Source organism: Accipiter gentilis, chromosome 33 (assembly GCF_929443795.1).
Source record: "Accipiter gentilis chromosome 33, bAccGen1.1, whole genome shotgun sequence".
In the NCBI taxonomy this organism is placed as follows: domain Eukaryota; kingdom Metazoa; phylum Chordata; class Aves; order Accipitriformes; family Accipitridae; genus Astur; species Astur gentilis.
Genome location: NC_064912.1, coordinates 14,496,728 through 14,517,474, shown reverse-complemented (window position 1 = coordinate 14,517,474; position 20,747 = coordinate 14,496,728).

Below are 20,747 nucleotides of genomic sequence, written 5' to 3'. Positions count from 1 at the left end.
TTCAAGACTTGCAGATGAAGCTGTGATTAGGCAGTGTGTGTGTCTCTCTCTCTTTTGCCGTTTTCTTTAATTACAATCTCGGAGGTAATTTCTGACGCATCATTAACAGTTCTGAGTAAACAAGGGGAATTCTCCAAATTATTCGCCATGAGCACAAAGGGAAATTGGCTTTCATCATCTCCCTCTTCATCCAAGGAAGAAGCTGATCTGCAGTAGGCATGGGGAGGAAGGGAGCATCGTGGCTGCCCTCGGATGCCTCGAGTCAACTTCAGATGGAGCAGCAACCCATCCAGTTTATCCAGCTGACTGAGAGGCCAGCTCTGCCTGCAGCTTTTTGTCCCTACTGCTGAGCGAAGTGGCTGGGGCTTGTCACGGTCGCGACAGTAAATGCAAAGCGCTTCTTGCCTATGAGAGCTTTGGGTGCCGCTTTTGAGTGTTCACCTCCTGTTTCCAGCTGGGTGAAATGGTACCCAGGCTGCTCAGGAGACAGCACAGACCAAGAACATCCCCAGGGCTGTGTCTTGGCATTGAAGGTGATGCCCCAGTCCTTGGCTGTTGGGGTGAAGGGTGATGCCTAAGGCCAGCATGGGGTTGCGAAGGGAAGGAAGGAGCACTGATATGGAGGTACTTGGGGCCTGCGAAACTAGGTTTGGTCCAAAGCAAGAACTCGGAGGGATGCTAGTGTGCCCTGGGAAAGCAGCAAATATGCCTGGCAGCTGGGGTGAGAGGAGGTGGCTGGAGAGGACCCCTTTGCTGGGAGGGCATTCCAGCCTCGTGCAGGGCTCGAGGGAAAGGGGTTTCGATAGAGGGGTGGCACATGGAGCTCAGACGAAGCAGTTGCATCCGTTGGAGCACCCCGACACCCCCCCACCCTGTGCACGACACTGACAGCCCCTTCACCCACACTCCGGTGCAGTGGCAAAGCGTCTGCGGCAGCAACCAAGGGAGCGAAGGTTATTTATATTCATGTTGCAGCTCTGCCAGCCGTGACTCTGTTATCTGCCATGCATGAATATTATTTGAATACAGAGTTTGTCGTGACTATTCTTCCGCGTGAAACGAGGGATTTGCTGTGGGATGGGAGCCCTCCCTCCGGCTGTCAGTCAGGAGGGGTTTCCTTTTCCTGTCTCGTTGGAAGCTGCGTCCCCAGCAAGGTGAGACAGTGGACACTTTTTCTCTTGTTAATATCCATGTCTAATCTCCTCTCAGAGGGGCCCTTTGTCCTAGACTGTAGCCAAGATGAGTAATTCAGGGATAGATGAGACGCTATAATTGGTTTGTGACAAATTAAAACATTTTTCCTTCGGAGCTGAGAGCAGGACTGTGGTCTGGAGCTGTCAAGCGTCACAGGGGAGGGCGATTTTTGGAGTAAGCGCATTGCAAATTGGCTCCAGATACGCCTTGGAGTCTGAAATTAAACTCCAGCTGGTGACTCTTCTCAGCTGGGGTTTTATTTTAGGGGGGGACAAAGGGAACATGTGCAGGGAGGGACAGCCTGATCGATAGAGAGAACGTGACTTTTTTTTGCATCGTGCAGTGAGCTGGGGACTGGAGTGAGCCGTGGTGGGGATGCTGGGGAGCACCCAGAAGCACGATGAGAGTGAACGGGCTAGGAGCTGGAGCCCACCGTTGCCTACCTTTCCTCCACGCTGCTATCAATGGTTCCTCCATCACATCCCAGCAAGGAAGGACCATGATGGAAAGTTGCAGCTCACACCATCTCTTCCCTTGGTCATGAGCGAGTGCCAGGTACAGAACCTCCTCAGGAGCTGCAGGCTGGTCCTTGCCCTGTAATACTTGTTTTCCTGGGCTCCACCTTGCGATGGAGATGAATGGAGAACGAAGGAGTGCACGAACAGCAGGCTTGGGAAAGGTGTGGGTCTGTAAAGGAGGTTTAAGAGGCAAGAGGAGTCACCATGTGGGCTGGTTTGTGTGTAAAAGGCAGTGGTGAAGCAAGCTCTGAGGTGGGAAGAGTGGACAAAGTCCAGAGGACGGGGTGTTGGGGCTGGGCCTTGCCAAACTGGTGGGATGGAGACCACAGGCAGGTTCAATATGAGAACAGGTCAGGTGAGTGAAAACAAGGCCTCGAATTGTTTGCATCAAGATTTTGTATCTGATACTGAGGAAAAAGGAGGCCCAAGGAAGGGGTGCCATGAGTTTTCCAGAGGCGCTGTATCTGAAAGGGAAGGAGACAGTCTGGAAGAGAAACTTGTAGGTATCAGAACAGGGAAAGCACAAAGGCTGCCAGCGAGGTGGAGGAGTTCAGACTCTGGAGGTATCGGGTGAGGAAAGGAGGAGGAGATCTGGGCATCTCCTAAATATGAAGAGTATAACTAGCAAGCCACGGTGGCAGGGCAATGGTGACAGGGAGTTGGAGGACTTGGGAGGAAAGATCACAGGATCTAGTTTAGCAATGGAAAGTGCATAGATGCAGCAAATCCTGAAAGGCAGGATCAGATGGTGAGCTGTGACTGGTGTCACTGGCATTAAGACGTTAGCTAATCCGGTTTAAGGGGATAAGCCCAAGAGAAACTGTGGAGACCTAAATTGGAGCTTGTCACTCTCCTGTGGAAAGCAGAAGCGTGGAGGAGGAGGATTTGCTGAAAGAGCCCCTGGATGGTTGGTCAGAAACTGAGGGCAGCTGGAGGAGGACTGTGAAGATGAAGGGTCAGGAGGTATCGGGTGGGAAGGAATGACAGGAGTCACCGAAAGCTGCACAGGGTAGAGAAACCATTCACTGGGGCAAGGAGAGGCCATGGGACAGCCTCTGTGAGGGGTGGCCAGGGCAGAAGATGATCTAGGGGGTGTGGGAGGGGAACGGGTGGGAGAAATCAGGGAAAACCTGCTTAAACAGAGGTGCCTGTGACTTAGTGCAGTGAAGGGTGTGCCGTATTTCAGAATTCACACTCAATTTTACCGTCTTTTCTTACTGTAAGTGTGATGTCGTTGCCGTAGAATGGCAAAAGGATAGATCAAGTTCAATTGTCTTGCTGACGAGGGTAAAATAAATACTTAGCTGCATAGTTTTTATCAGTAATGCAGGATATATTTCAAAAAGGAGACAGGGGAGGCGCTGAGAGTTTGTAACTAGAAATTACAAGGTCTGGAAGAAATCACTGGTCTAGTTGCAGTCCATATATAACTTCCCCTGTTAGAGTTTGTCCAGGAGTCTTCTGGCTGCACAATCTCTCTTTTAATAGCTGACCTATAGCCCATCCTATTGGTGAAACTGGTAAGGTAGCAGCGAATCTACAGAAACCCAGTGATTATGGTCTGGGAAGCTTATACGATGCATATCAAAGCCAGTATGTGAATTGCGTAAGTGTGATGTAGGTCTGGCACTAAAGTGATAAGAGTCATATCAAGGGAATAACTTAATTAACTGGTCTTGATCAAAGAACTATATGAATTCAATAGCCCAGTTTTCAGCACTAAATGATGAAGTTTAGAAAAACTGTACTTGACGCAATTATCAATTTTCCTGTCCGAGGAGCTTTGAAGTGGCATTAAGAAGGGACAGTCTGTTGTTCCATTTAGGACAACTTTCTTCCTCCCTCCAGTGATCAGGAGGCAGAGGGGCTCCCTATCCTTTTCAAGTGCTCATTTGAAATGGTCTGAAGCATAATAAACACTGGATGCCAAGGGGAACGGTATCTCAGCTTTCAAAAGTTAATTGTTTCAGATGGTGTAAATCAGGACAAAGAGCTGTCCTTTCCCTGCCAGCCAGGAAAAAAATTATTAATTTCCCTACAGCTTTCATTTTGCCCAGGATTTTGGAGGGGAAGTGGTTCCGTTTAACTTCCAACAGTCCTGGACCTTTTGGTCCCTCTCGCGTGTCTGCCCGGCTGTGTGTTGTTCAAACACGATGCTGGGTATGAGAGCAAGGAAGGAGTTAGGCTGTAGAAAGGCTTCTGGAAGTCTTTAAAATACCGAATTCCATGTGTGTTTATCCAATTTGGATGTGTCTATACGTACCACAGTGTTGGTGTCTATCCCACAAGTTGGGTTTCTGTGCTGAATGACGTCTTGGGCCAAAGGGAGAGGAAAGTGTCTGGCCACCAAGGACCGCAGTGGTCAAGATTCAGACATTTTGTCCAGCTGAGCATCTTCTTCTTGATCAGTTCCTCAGCTGCCAACTCGCATGGGTACTGGAGTTGGGTTTGCACCTTGATTAACGGGTGCCTGTAAAGCATTGCTATAGTCTCTGAAGGACGTACAAAGAGGTGTCCTGCCACAATTTGTTCAAGCTCAAGGAGGTGGATTTGCCTCTGCTAGAGGACTGATATACCCGAACCTGGCTGCAGGGAGGGAGCATGTGCAAGTGCTCTGCAGAGTGAGAATATCCCAATCCCAATCCCTTACTTTGAATTCGCTCATAAACCAGTGATGAAGTCCATGCTGAAACACTGAGTCAGAGAGCAGAAGATGTCCTCTGCTAAAGGGGCATCAACCCATGCCACAGATCAAGGGACAAACAGTCCTGAAACAGAGTTATATTAAGTCCAGTGTTTCTTTATTTTGTCAATGTTTGTAAAAAATAATAATATATATTTTTTAAAAAAACAAGAAATCAAATACTGAAACATCATGAGGAATAACAGTGAAAGGCCTGCTCTGCAGAGGGTTAGGATTTTAATGGACTTTCTGAGCAAAATCTGGCCTGTGCATTTGGTCCAGGACTGAAAATGGTGTCATGGTTAGTCAATGAGATATTTGGCTGATGAAATCCACCCCATTAGGGAAACCGAGGTTTAACCTTCTGCACAACTTCACAGCTATTTTAAGGGAGATGGGGTGGTGGGCAGCCCTGCACTGCACCCTGCATCGTTGCAGGTGCCCTCCTCCATTTGCTGATGGCTTCTCTCCCTCATTTGTGTCCAGCTGGTGTCCTGGAGACTCACCCTTCTGCGTAAGTAGAGTCAGTGCAGGAGATGGTTCCTTTCTCCGCTGTTACCTTGGCAGACCTCAACTAGGTCTTCCAGAGAGGCGAGCCAATGCATTTGGATATGCCTCCTGGAAAAGGATACCTAAACCTCATTCATCCATCAGTGCCAGTGATGGGAGAAAAGCGCTACTGCTTCCAGCTGCTGCTATCTATGGACAGACTTCCCCACTCTTCTCCTTCCCCTGGGCACTGTGTCCTTTCTACCAGTGAGTACCTCGTTCCCCAGGCAGGGAGAACTGGGGATGCGTTGTGTCTGCCAGGTACGGTGTGAGGCTGCTGTGAAAAGCTGAGAAGCCTCAGGAAGGCCCTTGGGAAGTCAAGGATTAATCCAGTTTCCTTACAGCTCCAGGACTTCCCGCTGCAGAGCACAGATGGACTTTGGTTTTGCTCTCTGAAATGAGGTGGTTCCTCCTCCTGGGCAGAATGAGGGAATGATTTCCAAAGGCAGCAAGCCCAAGGTCCGTTCGCTTGGGTCTTCCCCAGAATAGGACCGAGTGATGGAGGTGGGATGATTCGCTCTCCAAGTCACACCGCTGGTTTTTCTCCAGGAGATGGAAGAAAGCTGGGTGCTGGTAGCCGGGAGGCGAAGCTGCAGCTGGCCACGCCGACTCTGAACAGCGAGGGCAATTAGAGATCAGAAGAGCTGGGGTGGCTTCGTCACATTTCCCTGCTGCCGTTCTGGAGGTGATAATATAATTCATATCAGAAGAGTTAGTGGGCTGAAAATGAATTGGAGAAATCAATCCAGAGGGTATAAATGAATTAGCATGTAAATGAGGACACTTGCTCTACATAGTTTAATATTGCCTGCAGCTGTAAATAATTCCAGGGATGGAATCAAAAGCCGCAAACAACTTCATTTTTGTGCTCCTCCCCCGTCCGGGAGCACCTGCAGCTACGACCGACCCACCCTTGCAGAATCATCGCATTGCAAGGGAATTAAAGGAGATGAGATGTATATACTTTTTTTTTTTTCCTGATTGGCCATTATTTACAAGGCTGCCGCTCCCGGTTTCGTGCACCAAGTCGCTGTTTGTGCATGCACATGGCAGTCCGAGCGGCAGGGAAGGGGGAGGCGCGGTACTGGCTTGCGATGAGATCTCGTGCAGCATATCGTGAGCCATCCCGGTCACCCCGTGGTGGGTTGAATTGTGTGTGAAATAGCAATTTCTCACCAAGACCTGCAGCATGAAAGGCCTTGATTGGGGCGGAGGACTTACCTCTTCTGGGGTGTCTAAGGGTGGGAGAGGTGGGTGCTTGGAGAGCAGGAGCCAGCTGGGAGGAGCAGCTGCTTAAATAAAAGGGTGTTTGGAGCTGTCTGGAGATACGGTATTTCCTGGAGAGACAGAAAAGCGCATGGTGGGACTCTGTACGGTCTGGAAAACTGGAGGAGGTACAGAGAGGGGTCATTAGAGCAGGGAAAGTATCGGACAGCCCCTTTATGAGAGGCGACTAAACAAGCACAGCTTATTTAGTCTTAACAAAATGAAGGCTGAGAGGACATGTGATTGCACAGGCAGATAAACACAAGGGAGGGAGAGGAGCTAGTTAAGCTAAAGGCCAATGTTGATACCAGAACATGCAGATACAAACTAGTCATGAATAAATTTCAGAGGGAAATGAGATGGAAGTGTCTAAGCACCAGAGCAGAGACTATGGACAAGCGCTGGAGAGTCCACACAACCAGGCTGCTCTTGCACTGGCGTTTGACTGTAAAATAGGATTATAGGAGTAGGTCCCTTGAGATCAGGCAACTGCGTTTTGTGATCTGGGAAGTCCTGCCTGTTGCCAAAAGCCCCTTTAATATTCTGGCAGGGGAAGGATGCGGATCTGCGGAGGGCATATGTCTCGTTGAGTGACTCCAGGAGCGGTTGTTGAGAGCTTTTGGAGTGGTGCTGATGACAGGAGGTTAAAGATGATCCTCGACAGTCTTTTATCAGTGCTTCCCTCTTGTTTTTGACACTGACGGATCACTGAGTTCCCTCTTTCATCAGGTTGGAGTTTCAGGTTCTGCACTAACTAGATCTCCCAGGTGGACTGGAAACACTGATTAAGATGGATAGAGTGAAAGCAAGTCCATTAAATTGTTAATAAAGAATATTACACACATACCTTAATCTGCAGCTAGCCTGACACTTTATAAAAGTACATTAGGATATAATCCAATTGAAGCCACAATATCGAGAACATCTTATCTCATCACAAATTGAAATTATATCATATTCCTCATTTCTTAAATTAAAAAGCTAAAACCTTTTAGTTTGCTCTCATATGCTTGTGTAAAACTTAATCAGTGGTTTTAACAACATTATTTTTCAATATGGGCCATTTCTGCTCTCATTTATTTACAAGAGAGAACTTCCTGGTAGGAGAAGTGATTCAATTTGCAGGAGGATACATCAAGCACTTAAGGATTTTGTAGGGATTGATTGATTATTTATCATGTTATCTTGCCTGGAGACGTCTGATATGCCTGTGCTTTTGCTATCTCGCATTCCACCTGATGCTCTTCCTTTGCGTCTCGCTCCCCTCCAGTGCTAAGGGTGCTCTTCTCGCACGCGTGTGCCTGCACGAGTGTGTTGGAGGAAAAGGGGGTCAGGGAAGGCAAGGCTGAAGCTGTCTCTGTTGGGACAAAGATGCTGGACTGGACAGATATGAGATTCATTTCACTGGAAGATAGCAGAGAAGTAAGAGAGGTAAAAGGGTGGTTGGAAATTCTGCTGGATTTTAACCGCAGGCTGCTGTGCTGCTCAGCCGTAGATCTCCAAGTGCGTCAAGTATGTCCTTCCTCACAGAGGAGGGAACTGGGGCACAGAGAGGCCGTATGGTTCGCTGGAAGTACCCCCAGGAGCAGAAAATGGCCCTGAAGGGCCCTCAGCCCTGGTTGGTAGCTGGTCATCTCAGGCCACACTTCCCAGGGCAGCCGCAAACACCTTTGGGTCACCCAGCGAAGCGCTGGATGAAGTCTGGGCTCGTCTGTGGGACAATGCTTCCCACTCAGCAGAGCTGCCCCGGTGATGCGCTGCCAATGGCTCGTCCAGGCCTCTTTGCAAAACCACCATCGTCCCTACGCTTGTGATGAATCTGGTGACCCAAGAAAGCCAGGCTTGGGGTGCGGAGAAGAAGGGGTCACGTCTTCATGCTTAGAGGAAACCGCGCTCATAGCAATAACCTCGCAGGGTGGAGGATGCTGATTGTGTCCCGCCGCCTCGCTGTGGCAGGAGGGTTTCTTAGCTGTGGCGTGTCCTCCATGGGGGTGTCAAGCCCAAGGCCAAAAGGGAGACACCAAAAGTCTCCATTTGAGGGGGGATGACCCCCAGGAGCCCTGCAAAAGGGCTGTGGCTTGAGCTTTGTCTTGAAGGTTGGCCACTTTTTGGCACTGGTGCATGAGTGGGTGAAGAAGAGGTGCTGCTCACGGCGGCTCTTCACCTCACATCCCTGGGCGGGGGTTGGGACATTTGATACAGCAAGAATTTTTTATTTTAAGCAAGAAAACAATAACAGCAGAAACTCCAACCAAACCCTCAACTGTTTGGACTGTGGTTGTCTTTCTGGCAGGGGGAGGCAGGAGGAACAAGGACATTTGAGGTTTATTCTTTTCACTGCTGCAGATTTTGGCAAATTGCTCTCCCTGCCATAGTTTCCCCTGAGCAGTTTGAGATCAGCTGGGTTTATTCTTTTATGAGTATTGGAGTGCAGGAATTGCTCTCTTCTGGTGAAAATAAATACAGAAATCCTGAAGCACGACTCCAAAGAGAGAGGAGCCTGCAAAAAAAGCACCACGCTGGAAAGAGAATACATTTGGTTTGTCTTATTTTTCTTTTGCTTTTTGGGCTTTTAGGGTTCCTGTTGTAGGGATTGCACCAAGGTGACAAACTAGAGAGGTTTGAAAAATGGAAACACAATCCCCTGACTCCAGGAGCTCAGACTTAAATATCAACAAATACCTCAGGATGCACTCGTGAATGCTGATGGAGCAGCTGACTCGGCGAGCATGGAGGTGAACAACTCCAGAGCCCCGCAGAGCCCCGCAGTCCTGATTTGCTGAACCCAGCGGAATAAATTCCTGTGTAGGATGATCCATGTGCATGGGCCCCCGCACGATCAGGGCCAATGTTTGCGAAGTGCTGTGAGATGCTTGGATGAAAGGGACTACAGAAGCACAAAGTATTACTTTTTCATGATTACTGCAATTGCTATCCTTGGGGCTGTCCAAATGTTGTTGTTCCAAGTGAAAATATAAAACCCTTTTGGCATGTTTCTTTTTTGCGTTGTGATAAATAGAAATGCAGGAGGAAAAAAAAAAATCCCCTCCTAACAGTGAGAGAAGGAAAGCAGTCCCTGTGCAATTTGTTACACATCTCATATGTCTCTGACTGCTAGCTGTAGAGATATTTAGAGGGAGTATTTAGCCAATGCAATGCACAGCCTCTGGAGTACCGGCTTCTGCTTTGGTCCATGCTTGGTTGAACCTTTACAGCAGCTTTATGGTTTTTTGACACAGCATTTCAGGAGAGGCTTTGATTCTGGAGGATGCCAACTGCACCGAGTGGGGCTAAGATGATTAATCAAATTATTTGAAGGGTGTTCGCCAGGACTGGGAAGTGACCAGTCTCCGTCCTAATCTCCGGATTGAGATGTCAAGCTGGCCTCCAGCTCGGAGCACTGAGCTCGCCAGGAGGCAGAGGGTGGAAAGAAATCTCCGGCAGCGAACAGCCTGGCAGGGCTGCCCATGGTGGGGAGGGATGTCGGCCGTCAGGGGCCGTGGGGGGGGTGCTGCTGGGTGGGCTGGGTGAGGCACCGGGGGCTTTGCCCATCAGGAAGGCCAGACAAAACTTCTCCAGCTGCTACGGAGCAGGAATAAGGTGATGGTTGTGCCTCAAGCTGCCTTCCTCCCACCAGGCTGTGGGAAGGGAGGGGGAACGGCTGGGATGTGCTGTGCTCCTGCAGCTCCCGACCAGCCGTGGGTTATGGGCTTCTCTGCTCCCACCCTGATTTTGTGTCTTTGCTGAGCAGGATGGTGGAGGAGGCAACAAGCACGAAGTCGTTTTGAGCTTGGTGCCAGTGTCAGGTGCTTAGAGGAGCTGTGGGTTTGGTTGAAGTCTTGCGGGGGATGGCTTAGGGTGGATGGCGTGGGACCCCGCTGAGGAGGCTGGCAGAGGGCTCCACGGGACAAGAAACGCGATGAGGAGCAGGGACTCGGCTCCAACGCTGCGCTTTTCTCTTCAGGGACCAGATGGGTCCGTCACCCATCTGCTTTTGCTTTCAGTAAGCGTTCGGATTTATCCACAGTTTAAGATGAAGCCAGAGCACCCGAGGAGGAGAAGGCGCGTGCTGCAGCAGCACAGCACGGGGCAGCCGGGGCTAGGTTGAATGCGGTGGGGGTGAGAGGGAAGCCACCCGCATGGGGACACGGGACCCCCTGCTGCCCTCCTTCCCCTGCCTGCCCTGGGGATAGCAGGTAGATGGATGAGAGAGCCAGAGCGAGCACTCGGCACTGCTGCGTGGGGAATTGCAGGTCTTGACTCTGCTCTCTGGCCGGCTGGGTGGCCGGTGTCCCTGCTTCCACGTGAGCTCCAAAGCCTGCCGGGATCCCCTTTGCAGCACGAGCTGACGGCGCCTGGGGCGTTTCGTGGACCTACGACCCGAGCATCCTCGCTCTCTGCCCTCCCCGGCACGCTCGACGCCGCTTTCCCGTCCGCCGCTCGATTCTTCCTCGGCAAACGCCTCTCGCCATCTCTCCATTTCTCTTCCAAGCCCCAAACCGGGGGGGGGGGGGGGGGGCACTCGCCCTCGGCCGGAGCCGTGCGTTTTTTTGCGGGGCCCCCGCTCGCCATCTGCCCGGCGCAGGGCTGGCAGATGCTGGCTCCCGGCCAGGCCACGGCGGGTCGAGCCGCCGGCAGCCCTCGGCCTCTTCGCCGGGCACCCGGAGCCCCGGTGCCCACGGCATCGGTCACGTGCGGCCATCAGCTGATGGGGAGGATGACTCAGCCGGCAGCTGTCGGGCCCCTAAAATAATGACAAAAACAATTAGCAGTCCAAGCAGTAGCCTCTCCTTAATTATCTCCTCCGAGTTTAATTAACTAGCTAAATTATCAGCAGTAATGTAGGCATTAATTATGTCAAATTACAGTGTAAAAATCACAAAGTGTGGAAAATGTCAATTCAGCTGTGCTCACCTGCCGGGCTGAGACAGTGCCGGTGACAGAGGCTCAGCCCAGCGCAGGGGAAGGGGCTGCTCCCCCTCCCTGGGGGATCGGGACCCTGCCACGGCAGCCTCGGCGGGACCGAGGGGGCCGCCGCCGCCGCTGCTGACAGGAGCCGGTGGCACGGTTTTGGTTGGGAGCCGTCGGGGTCTGCCTGGACGGAGGCAGGAGCAGGGAGGCGGGAGCGTTTTGGCTCTGGCAGAGGGAGGGGAAGGAGCGTGGCTCCCCAAACCAGATGGCTTGGATGCTGAATTATTAAATTATGAATATTAATACAAATCAGACACGGAAGAGGTAATAATTTTGCTGCCCTACAGAAATAATTAACATAATTTTGATAAATTACATGATAAGAGAATCTCAAAATTGAGGTAGATTTATCTTAATTAATATCTTGGACTTGCTCCGAAAGGTAAATTGTTCCACTGGGGACCGGGGAAGGGTGAAGAAGGGGCCCCTGGCTCCGTGAGCTGGACCCGTCCCGGGGTTAGTGTGTGTGGGGAGGATGGGGCAGTCCCTCCAGGCTGCACCCCAGCCCTGGCTCAGCCGCACAGCGGGGAGCGATGTCGGGGTTATTCCCACTCCCACGGGGACACCAAGTGACTTATTTCAGGTTGCGTGGATCGGTCAGACAGCAGAGCTTTGAGGTGGCATCTCCAAACTCCCGTGTACCCAGTGCCACCCTCCGCTGGGCTCTGACAGGCGTTTTGCCGTGTCTCTCCATGGAGGCAGTGCTGGGTGGCACCGAGGTCCGAGCCCGTGGGATAAATGGCTTCACCAGAAACTGCTGCCCAAGTGCCCCTTGACTTCGCTTTGGCTGCCTCTGCTTGGGCACGTGTGCATCACGACACGCATACCTGTTGTGTTCATCCATCTGTGCCGCTGCACGCACACGAGGGTGGTTAGTGGCTTCTTGTTTTCACAATTCATGCAATAACGTGGGCGTCTTCCCTTGTCCATGTCTAGCCAAGGGCTGGGCACGTGAGTAAAACCTCACGTGCTTTCTGGACTTGCACACGCATTGTTTTTATCCTTCCTGGTGTATCCTTAACACCTTCATCCACACACTGGAGACGAGCGCGCTGCAGAAGCGGGTGAACGCTCCCTCCCAGGGCCTGCGGAGCACTGTCCGTGCTGCACATCTCCGACAACACCGCTCCAAGGGACCGGTCAGGGCTGCATCCCAAGCAGATGGAGACACACCGGGCAGATACTGCGTGTTCGTTTTCTGCAGGTGAACCACCAAGAACTGTGCACGGCTGAACCAAAGTCAGTGGGGACATCCCAGGGTGGAAATTAAGCCTGGAAGGGAAGGGGATGTTCAGTTACCGAGTGATTTGCTTCACCATCCATCATCGTGGTGTTGACCTGCTTTGCTGCTGCCCCACATCGTTTTCTTGCAGCTTGCATGACTCCAGAGAAGCCCGTGTCCCTCTCCAAGCGTGCGTGCAATGAACGGGCAGCGTCTTTCCCCTTTGCCAAGTCGTGGTTATCATCAGGGTCTTTGTCTTGGTGCTGCTGCTGATCATCAGCGCAGCCTGCAAAGGTGCAAATCTGCCTGAGAAGGGTGTATGGGTGGGGTGCGCAGATTGCTTTGTGTTGCAAAAAATTTTGCACTCAGAGCCCAACCTCACACCTTCAGCAGAGGTGCAGCCCAGAGCAGACTTGGAAGCAGTGACTTAACCCCTGAAGCGGTAGACATCCCCCAGGCATAGGCAATGCATATGCTGGTATGGATATGCGAATGGAGATCATCGATAGCTTGTGGCATCAAAGCTGCAACACACATTACAGGGCTAATTGCAAAATTAAAGGAAATTATGCTTTACTATGACATTTTTGCAATACCAGTTCAAGTGATCTAGGAGAAGACATTACCTGTACGTTAATGGTGTCCATTTAAATGTCCGAAGGGGTAGCTCCGCTGCAGTTACATCTGTAGTCTACTTACGTTTCAAGTATGTGTCTGCTGAAAGGCTTATAGCTTGGTTACTTGATGTATTTCTGACACGGGTGAGCGGGAGGAGTGCGAGGAGCAGCCAGGAGAGGCTGTTCTCAGGAGGCTTCGGTCTTGGTCTCGAGAGGTTTTTAGATTCACATCCATGCGTTTGCCAGCTTAATTGGCAAAAGCTTTAATTTTTCAGAAGGGCTAGAAATCTTGTTGATCTGTTCCCACTGGCAGGATTTAAAGCCTCAAACATTTTCCTTTTTCAAAGAGCTATACAAATGTTAACTAATACAGCCCCAGTTAAGCATAATCTCTAGATGGGGAAACAGTCACACGCTGCGTGAGTCCCTTAGCTTGGATGGGGGAGTTGCCGGGTCCTGCCAGTCGCACTCTCCATCCGACGCTCCTTCCACCCAGACCTCCTAAAATCCCTACTCTGTGCCCTACGTTACACCGGGCTTCAGTTTCCTTTCTCCACACCTTACCTCGGACACAGCTAAATGATTTGGTCCCCCCAAGGCCAGCCACATTCTTCCCATCTCAACGGCTCCATCGAAGTGCCACCAGCATCATGTCCCTTGCCTCCCGATGGGACCGAGCTCCAGGACATGCCTCCTGCAGCGGCGACAGGGTTAAGGCTGGACTCAAATTGAATCGTTGGATGCAGCAGGCGTTGGTGCCCGTCCATCCGTTGGTGCGTGTGTGCATGCATATATCTACACACAGCGTGAGGCTCGCCGGCCGAAAAACACTCCTGGGGCTGTGCGGCACAACACACACGGGGTACTCCTGCAAGACCAGACCCTGGGCTCTAACTTGCTGTTGCAAGGAAAACATCTAGATATGTGTATATACAAGCCCAAAGGTGCACCCGCCCTGCTGTGGGAGCTGGGCGTCCAGCAGTATTTGTTTGAGGAAAGGCTGCTCAGCCAGCTGCGGCCGGTGGCCGGTGGCCAGTGGCCAGTGAACCCGGACAAGTCCCAGCAGGACCCAGCCAAGGTGGTGGGTGGCACGGAGCAACATTCAGTGCCCCTCAGCAGGGTGTCCTTGTTTTAACAGGATTTCCAGCACCGTCCAGACACGTGGCTTCACATCCCTCTTTGCTGCCAGGGCTGCCAACAGGTCCAGCTGGATGGACCGTCAGGTGGGGTCCACGCAAGAGGGAACCCCAAGGTAAAGCTCCCTCTTCTGCCACCCCACAAGCTGGGCGAGGAGCAGAAGGGGTGTCAGGGTGACCGTGGTGGGTGCTGGCTCACGTGCTCCACAACAGCATTGACTCGCCTTAAAAAAACTTAACCTGTGGTTGCAGCACTCGCTTCATATTTAAAAGCTCCCAGTAAGGCAAAGGCTCTCCTGTTGTGTATTTTCCATGAATGATATTCCCAATACTGGTTCCTACTGCTCCTTGTGCCCCAGTGTCGTGGTTTAACCCCAGCCGGCGACTAAGCACCACGCAGCCGCAAGACCCTTCCTTTGGGCAGCAAACCCCGAGCTGTAGGACGAGGGTGTGGGAGGTGGGGGAAACTGAGGCAGGGAAATGAGTGGACACATTCGGTGAGGAGCAGCTGTTGGCGTGACTGCCCTGCTTCTGCAGAACAAGGACGGGGTGGGGGGGTGAAGGACATTTGTCCGGGGTGAAGAAAGCCAAGCTGAGAGAGCAGGAGAGCGCAGGAGCCACCCCTACGTGTGCACACACATGGGTGCGAGCAAGACGTTCCCACCTGGGAGAACGCATCCATGACGCGGAGCTGGTGGAAACCTCATCCTTCCCCTCCTCTTGCAACCTCCCCTTTGCTGGGGCTGAAGATGGGGAGACCGGCTCTGCCTCTGCCTTTTGTGGTTGCTATTTCCACTTTGTTTCAGGTTTCTCCTCTGTTGGGACTTTGGGCCTTCCTGTTCCCCAGTAATTATGTAATTACTTCACAACATGCTGCAGGAATAGTCAGGGAGACGGCTACAGCTAGCACAACAATGGTGACAAGTAAAACATTAATTTCTGGAGTTCTTTTAATTAATTCATCAGGAATCGTGCTGTGCGGGATGATTACGTTAAAGTGTTTAATTACAAATTTATATGTAATGATGCACTTTAATTACTTTGGACTGGTACAATATTATTGGGCCCTTTTCCCAAGATTCCTGGCACTGGGTTTGGGCTGCACACAAGCAGTGCCATGGATGCTTGTGCCTCTAAATTATTTACGTGGCATGGGAGAAATCCAGTCCTGATTGATGAGAGCAAATTCTCCCCTTAGCTGAATGGGAGCGAGGGCCGTGGGGAATCCAGAGAAGGAAGGTCAGTGCGGCGTGTGTGTGTCAGGCAGAACATCAGGGCATTTTTTGTTGGAAGAATCAAGGTTAATCTGGTGGAAACTGAAGTGATAGAGAGCCAGGCGCGATAAATATTTATCAAAGGGACCAGTGTCAGGATTCTGGTTCACCGGTGCAGATATGTCCCGGATGGAGCTCACGAAGCAGCATGAGATGCTGCTGCTAACAGCCCTCGCCAAGCACGTAGGGTGGTTTTCTCCAGCTCCGCTCCTTTTGCTTGTCCCCCTTTCCTTTGTCTTGCCTGTCTTTGTGTGCACGTGTGTGTGTGTGTGTGTGTGTGTGCATGCACACTCATTTTCTTTCCCTTTAGGCTCCCATTCTCCCCTCGTCCCGTCTCTATTTGCCTCCATGCATGGGGAGCATCTGTCATTCTTCTTTCTCCTTTGTCAGCGTCCTCCCAGGCTAGACAGAGCCTAGAGGGGCAGCCACGCTGTTAGAAAGGCCTGTGAGCTAAAGTGCTTCAAGTTAACTTTGAGGTTGGCCTGTCTTTAAGCTGCTCTACATGCAGAATAACCAGTTATGTAGTGCAAATATGCATGGCGTGTGTGTATATATATATATATATCTGTGCTGCACAGAGTAATCTGCAGGGCAGGCACTGCCTTGGTGTCATGGTTCACAGTGTCTGGCACACAGGGGTCTGGCAAAACTGGTTTTGTTTTGCTTGACTTTGGAAAGCAGGATGTGGCAAGGAAGAAATCAGACAATTTCCTCAAGAGAGAGGGAAATGGAAATCAGCTTTGGGTATGTTACACTGATGGACGCCGGCAGATGCACCGGTGAGGTTGGGCGTAGTGTTGCCGACACTTCTCTTTGCAGTGGGTTTGTGTCAGTATAATTGCAACCAGAATTTGCTGGCAAAGAGCAGCAAATGGACCCTGTGAGATGCTCTCCTCCACTGCAGCCAGGACTTTGCGTGCTTATTTCTTGTGCAGTTGCACAGATGATGCACTGCTTTGTCTAGGACTGCAGGGTCCCAAGGTCCAAGCCATTTAGTTGCGTTACTTGGTTTTGAACACACACAAAAAAGTCACTTGATGTCGCACTGTCTCTTTGTGTGGGTGCAAGTTGCTGTTATTGGTAAGCCGGTTTCTGGTGGACCTGGCCAAGAAGAAATGGGAGTTTTCTTGGGAGATGGCAGAAGAAGTGCCAGGGCAGAGGCAGGCGATGGTTGCTCTCATGGCCACGACCCGTTGCCCGCTCTGCAGAGCACCAGAGCTCAGTGGCTGCTTTGCTGCAGCTGAATTGGGCTTCAGACCTCTGTGGTGGGCACTGCAGTCATCTCATCTCCTCCATACAGACAGACCGACAGAGTTTCAGACCGTCAGCTTGCTGCTGGGCCCCAGCAGGTTGGTAGGTGAGAGCAACTTCAGCGGTTTCATCTCCTGGGGTTGTCAGCAGTGGGAGACTGTGTTGACTTTGCCTTCATTCATTTTTCTCAGAGCTTTGCAAATCTTTTTTGATTCATTGCTTTTTTTTCCCCATCACTTCATCTAGTCTCCATCTCCTGCCTCTTCCCACATTGCCTTGATCCCTCTTGAGCTGCTCCGCCATCTCAAAGCCATATTACATTACAGCAGTCCTCTAAAGGATTCCCATAGGGGAGCCCAGCTTTGGGTGGGTAACGCTGGAGAGCTGCCATGGGAGGAAGAAGGTCGGAACATGGACCAGAACAGAGGAGGATTTAACAGAGGGGACCAAACACCCTGGCTGCTCAGCTCTAGAACCAGAACACCTCCTCACCTGCAGAAATAGAGTAAAACTGGGTCTTTTGGTAATCTGTGGGTGGCAGCTGTCTGGAGGCATGTAGCTCAGATGATGCCCCATGACAGTCCCAGGAATATTAGTTGCAATTCAGTCTATGGCTGTGAAGAACTTTGTGAGGAAAGAACACCGCAGCTCCTACAGGGCTTAGTCAGGCAGGAGAGCTCATTGCCAGGGTGACTGGCCATGAAACTAAATGGAGAAGGGTACGGGCTCACTGGGTGCCATCTGAAGCACTTGGTATTCGTCTGCTGGATGATCAGATCATTGATATGTGCAAAAATGGTGGCAAAACAGGGCACTGTAAGGAGCCGGTCCCTGCAAGTTTCCCCATACAAGAGCTCACAGCCAACACCGTCCATGCTCTTGCTGTCAGCTGGGTGCAGCTCCCAGGAACGTTCATTATCTTCTGCAAGGTGTCAGGGCTGTTACAAGAGGTGGTGTAGCTCTTTTGCCATTAGCAGGGATGGCAGAGGGGTTCGGTTGCCCTCCTGGCAGAGCAGGCAGCGCCTGGTCCGGTTGATGCAGACCTGCAGCACAGGGAGGCTGCGGCAGCATCGGTGGGTCATTTCCTAGTATTACTTATGGATCCAGATTTGCAATCCAAGCCTTCCTCTGAGCTCCTGGCACTCACTGCTCGCTGAAGATGGAAAAGGGTGTGATGACCGTATTCTCCAAGAAGACGTAACTCAGGGCACGTGGGATAAACACTTGCAGGGCAGGGTGCCCACGCTGGGCAAGCAGGAGGCTAACAACTGCTGAGCGAGAGAGGTCCTGGTGAAGCAAGGCCATTCACGTGGGCTTCACATGGGTAAGCAAGCTGGAAAGAGTCCCACCGGGAGCCAAAATATGCATTGCCCTGCTGATTCACAACAGCTGCTGCTCCTGATGATGCTGTAGCTGAGGTAAGGGAGGAAAAACCCTTTTTTTTCCCATGGGAAGACGGGGTGTTTGCAAGCCCAGCTCATTCCAGAAAGATTTGTCTCCTGCATACCCCCTCCTGTGATGGTCAGGCTTTGCAGAGGCCGTCCCAGCAGATGGACATGGTCCCTCGCTGCACACGGAGAGGAGCAAATCACTTCTCCCCTGCAGGCTTCCCGTGCCCCTTTGCTTTGCAACTGTGTTCATAAGATGCAACTGCATTTTGGCAGGGAGCTGGGAGCACCGGACATGTCAGCGAGTGCAGAAGTGCTTCTTGCCACAGCTCAGGTATTTCCAAGCCGGAGCTGGTCCCAGCATTCGGCATTACATGTGCTGGGTCATGCAAGGCTTTTCCTGGCAGTCTGCAGAGGGAAGGATTTAGTGAGCGATGGCAGGAGCAGGGCGTTCCTGGAGGGTGGGTCAATGGACAGGCAAAAATGTGTGAGCATCATGAAGAGCAAACCAAATGGACTCATGTTCATCCTGAAGTCCTAGAGTGGGACGTATCCTGCATGTGTCTGTAGTAGCCATAGACTCTGCATGATGGAGTTTGTTAGACTGTCATGCAGGCTTCGGATGTCCCTTTTTCTCTTCCTTTTTTTATTCACTTTGACATTAGTCCAGACACCCAGAAATGGTTTTAGTGCTGGTACTTGCTGTGGGAGGAAGAGATGGGGTGCTGCACAAATACCCCCTTCTCCCGGGTGCACCGTGCTGGTCAGAGGCACAGGGCAGATTTCCAGGGCAGACCCCCTGAGCAGAGATAGTCATTCTGCCATAAATAATTCCCATTTGTGGCTTTTCTCCTGCCCGCACTGTGCTGGTTCAGGTGCTGGAAGCAGAGGCTGCCGCTTTGCCGCGGTGTGCTGGAGCCCCACGCCTCGCACCAGGGAGGGCTCCCCGCCGTGCCGAGGAGCATCTTGGTGCCACCTCCCCACCGCCTGATGCTGGAGGGGCTGGGGAGCTCCTGGGGGGCCATGGAGGTGATGCCTGAGCTGTTTTAACGCATCTGAGGGTTGCCAAAGCCTCCCCTTTGCATGGGGTCAGGCTCCCCGGTCCGTTCTCCGAGCCTCATCCCCAGCGACGTTGTGGCACCTCAGCCACGCCGAGCGTGGCTGGCACCGTCCGTCCGTCCGTCCGGGCTGCCTGCGTGGGGAATGGCTCCTCGGGCAGCAGGCCTGCCAAGGCCAGATGGTGTTTGCGAGCGGCGCCAGGTCCCAGCTGAGCGCTGCCCGGCGAGACAAGCGCAGAAGCTGCCGCCGCAGCCGGCGCTGCCAAACCCGCGGCATATGCTGCGCTCTGCCCTACACCTGCCGATGGGCAGCCTCCGCGCACCGCTCGCGTGGTGCCGGCGTGAAGGAAGGAGGAAAAGCGGCAGCCCCATCTGGAAGGAATTTAGTGGATAAACAAGGGCGGCGAAACCCGAAAATGAAAAAAAAAAAAAAAAAAAAAACCCAAAAAAAAAGAAGATGGCGCAAAGGGAGCTGCAGCCACCCCGGTAAGGTCATGGGATGCAGCGGGTGAGGGCTGAGCGGCACCTAAGGGTGGCAGTGCATGGGCACAGGGTGGCCGGGACATGTCCCTTTTTGCACAGGGACCCCCATTTGCACCAGGACCCTCCATTTGCCCGTGTGCAGCCTGGGACTGGCTGCACTGCCACGTCCCCACCAGCCCCAGCAAAAGGTGCTGGGAAACTGCTGGGAGATATTTAACTTCTCCTTCTCAGGAGCAAACCCCAAATGATCACGAGCAAAATTGATAGGAGAATATACTTTCTGCCTACTTTGAATTTACTTTGGTAAACTGTACGTACTGGGGGCTTGGGTCTATAATTTATTGAAAGGAACCAGACTGGAAACCAGCTTCATACTGTGAGTAATTTCTAGCATGGCTGTAATCTATCACTGAGAGACAGGGCACTTTGTTTCTCTGAAAAATTATTTTTATAGTTGGCTTAGTAACAACAACAATTATTATTATTAATATTAATAACTACTTGTGTAAGGCCTTTCATGCATGGTTTAGAAAGCGTTTTGCACATGGGTCAATAGGTGTTAGCTGCATCTCACGGGAAGGGAAACCAAGGCACGGACCTGGCCGCTGCCTTGCTTAGGCTCACCCTGAGTGTGCAGCATCCTCACTCCCAAAATACAGCTTGGACCACTGGATGCTGCTGCCCTTTGCATATTTCTAAAATATTTGAGGGTTTAGTAGTGATGAAAGAGCAGAACAGGAAATTATTTTCTTTAAAATTTGGCTCTACTTGGGTTCAAAAAATTATTAAGAAAACTCCAGAAAGAAATAGCACACACTGTGCTGTTGTGGCTAAAGCTGGTGTGCAGGTTGTCCCCCACGTGCTCCAGCTCATCCCCTGGGAGAGCACAGAAACAAGCACAACATTTCACCTCAGAAATAGTGACTCAAACGTTTCCTTCACTTAGTTTTAATGTAGAGGAAGTAGAAAATTTTAAAAGCCTTTGATTTCCCCCAGACTGGCTCCCCGGTGCCTGGCTTGTGCCCCTAAGACCATCATCCGGATCGTGAGGACAACTGCCTGAATGCAAAAAGCAGGACCCAGCCTCAGCTGCAGCCAGGGCTGAGATCCACGGGACGCCCGTCCTTAACTCACCAG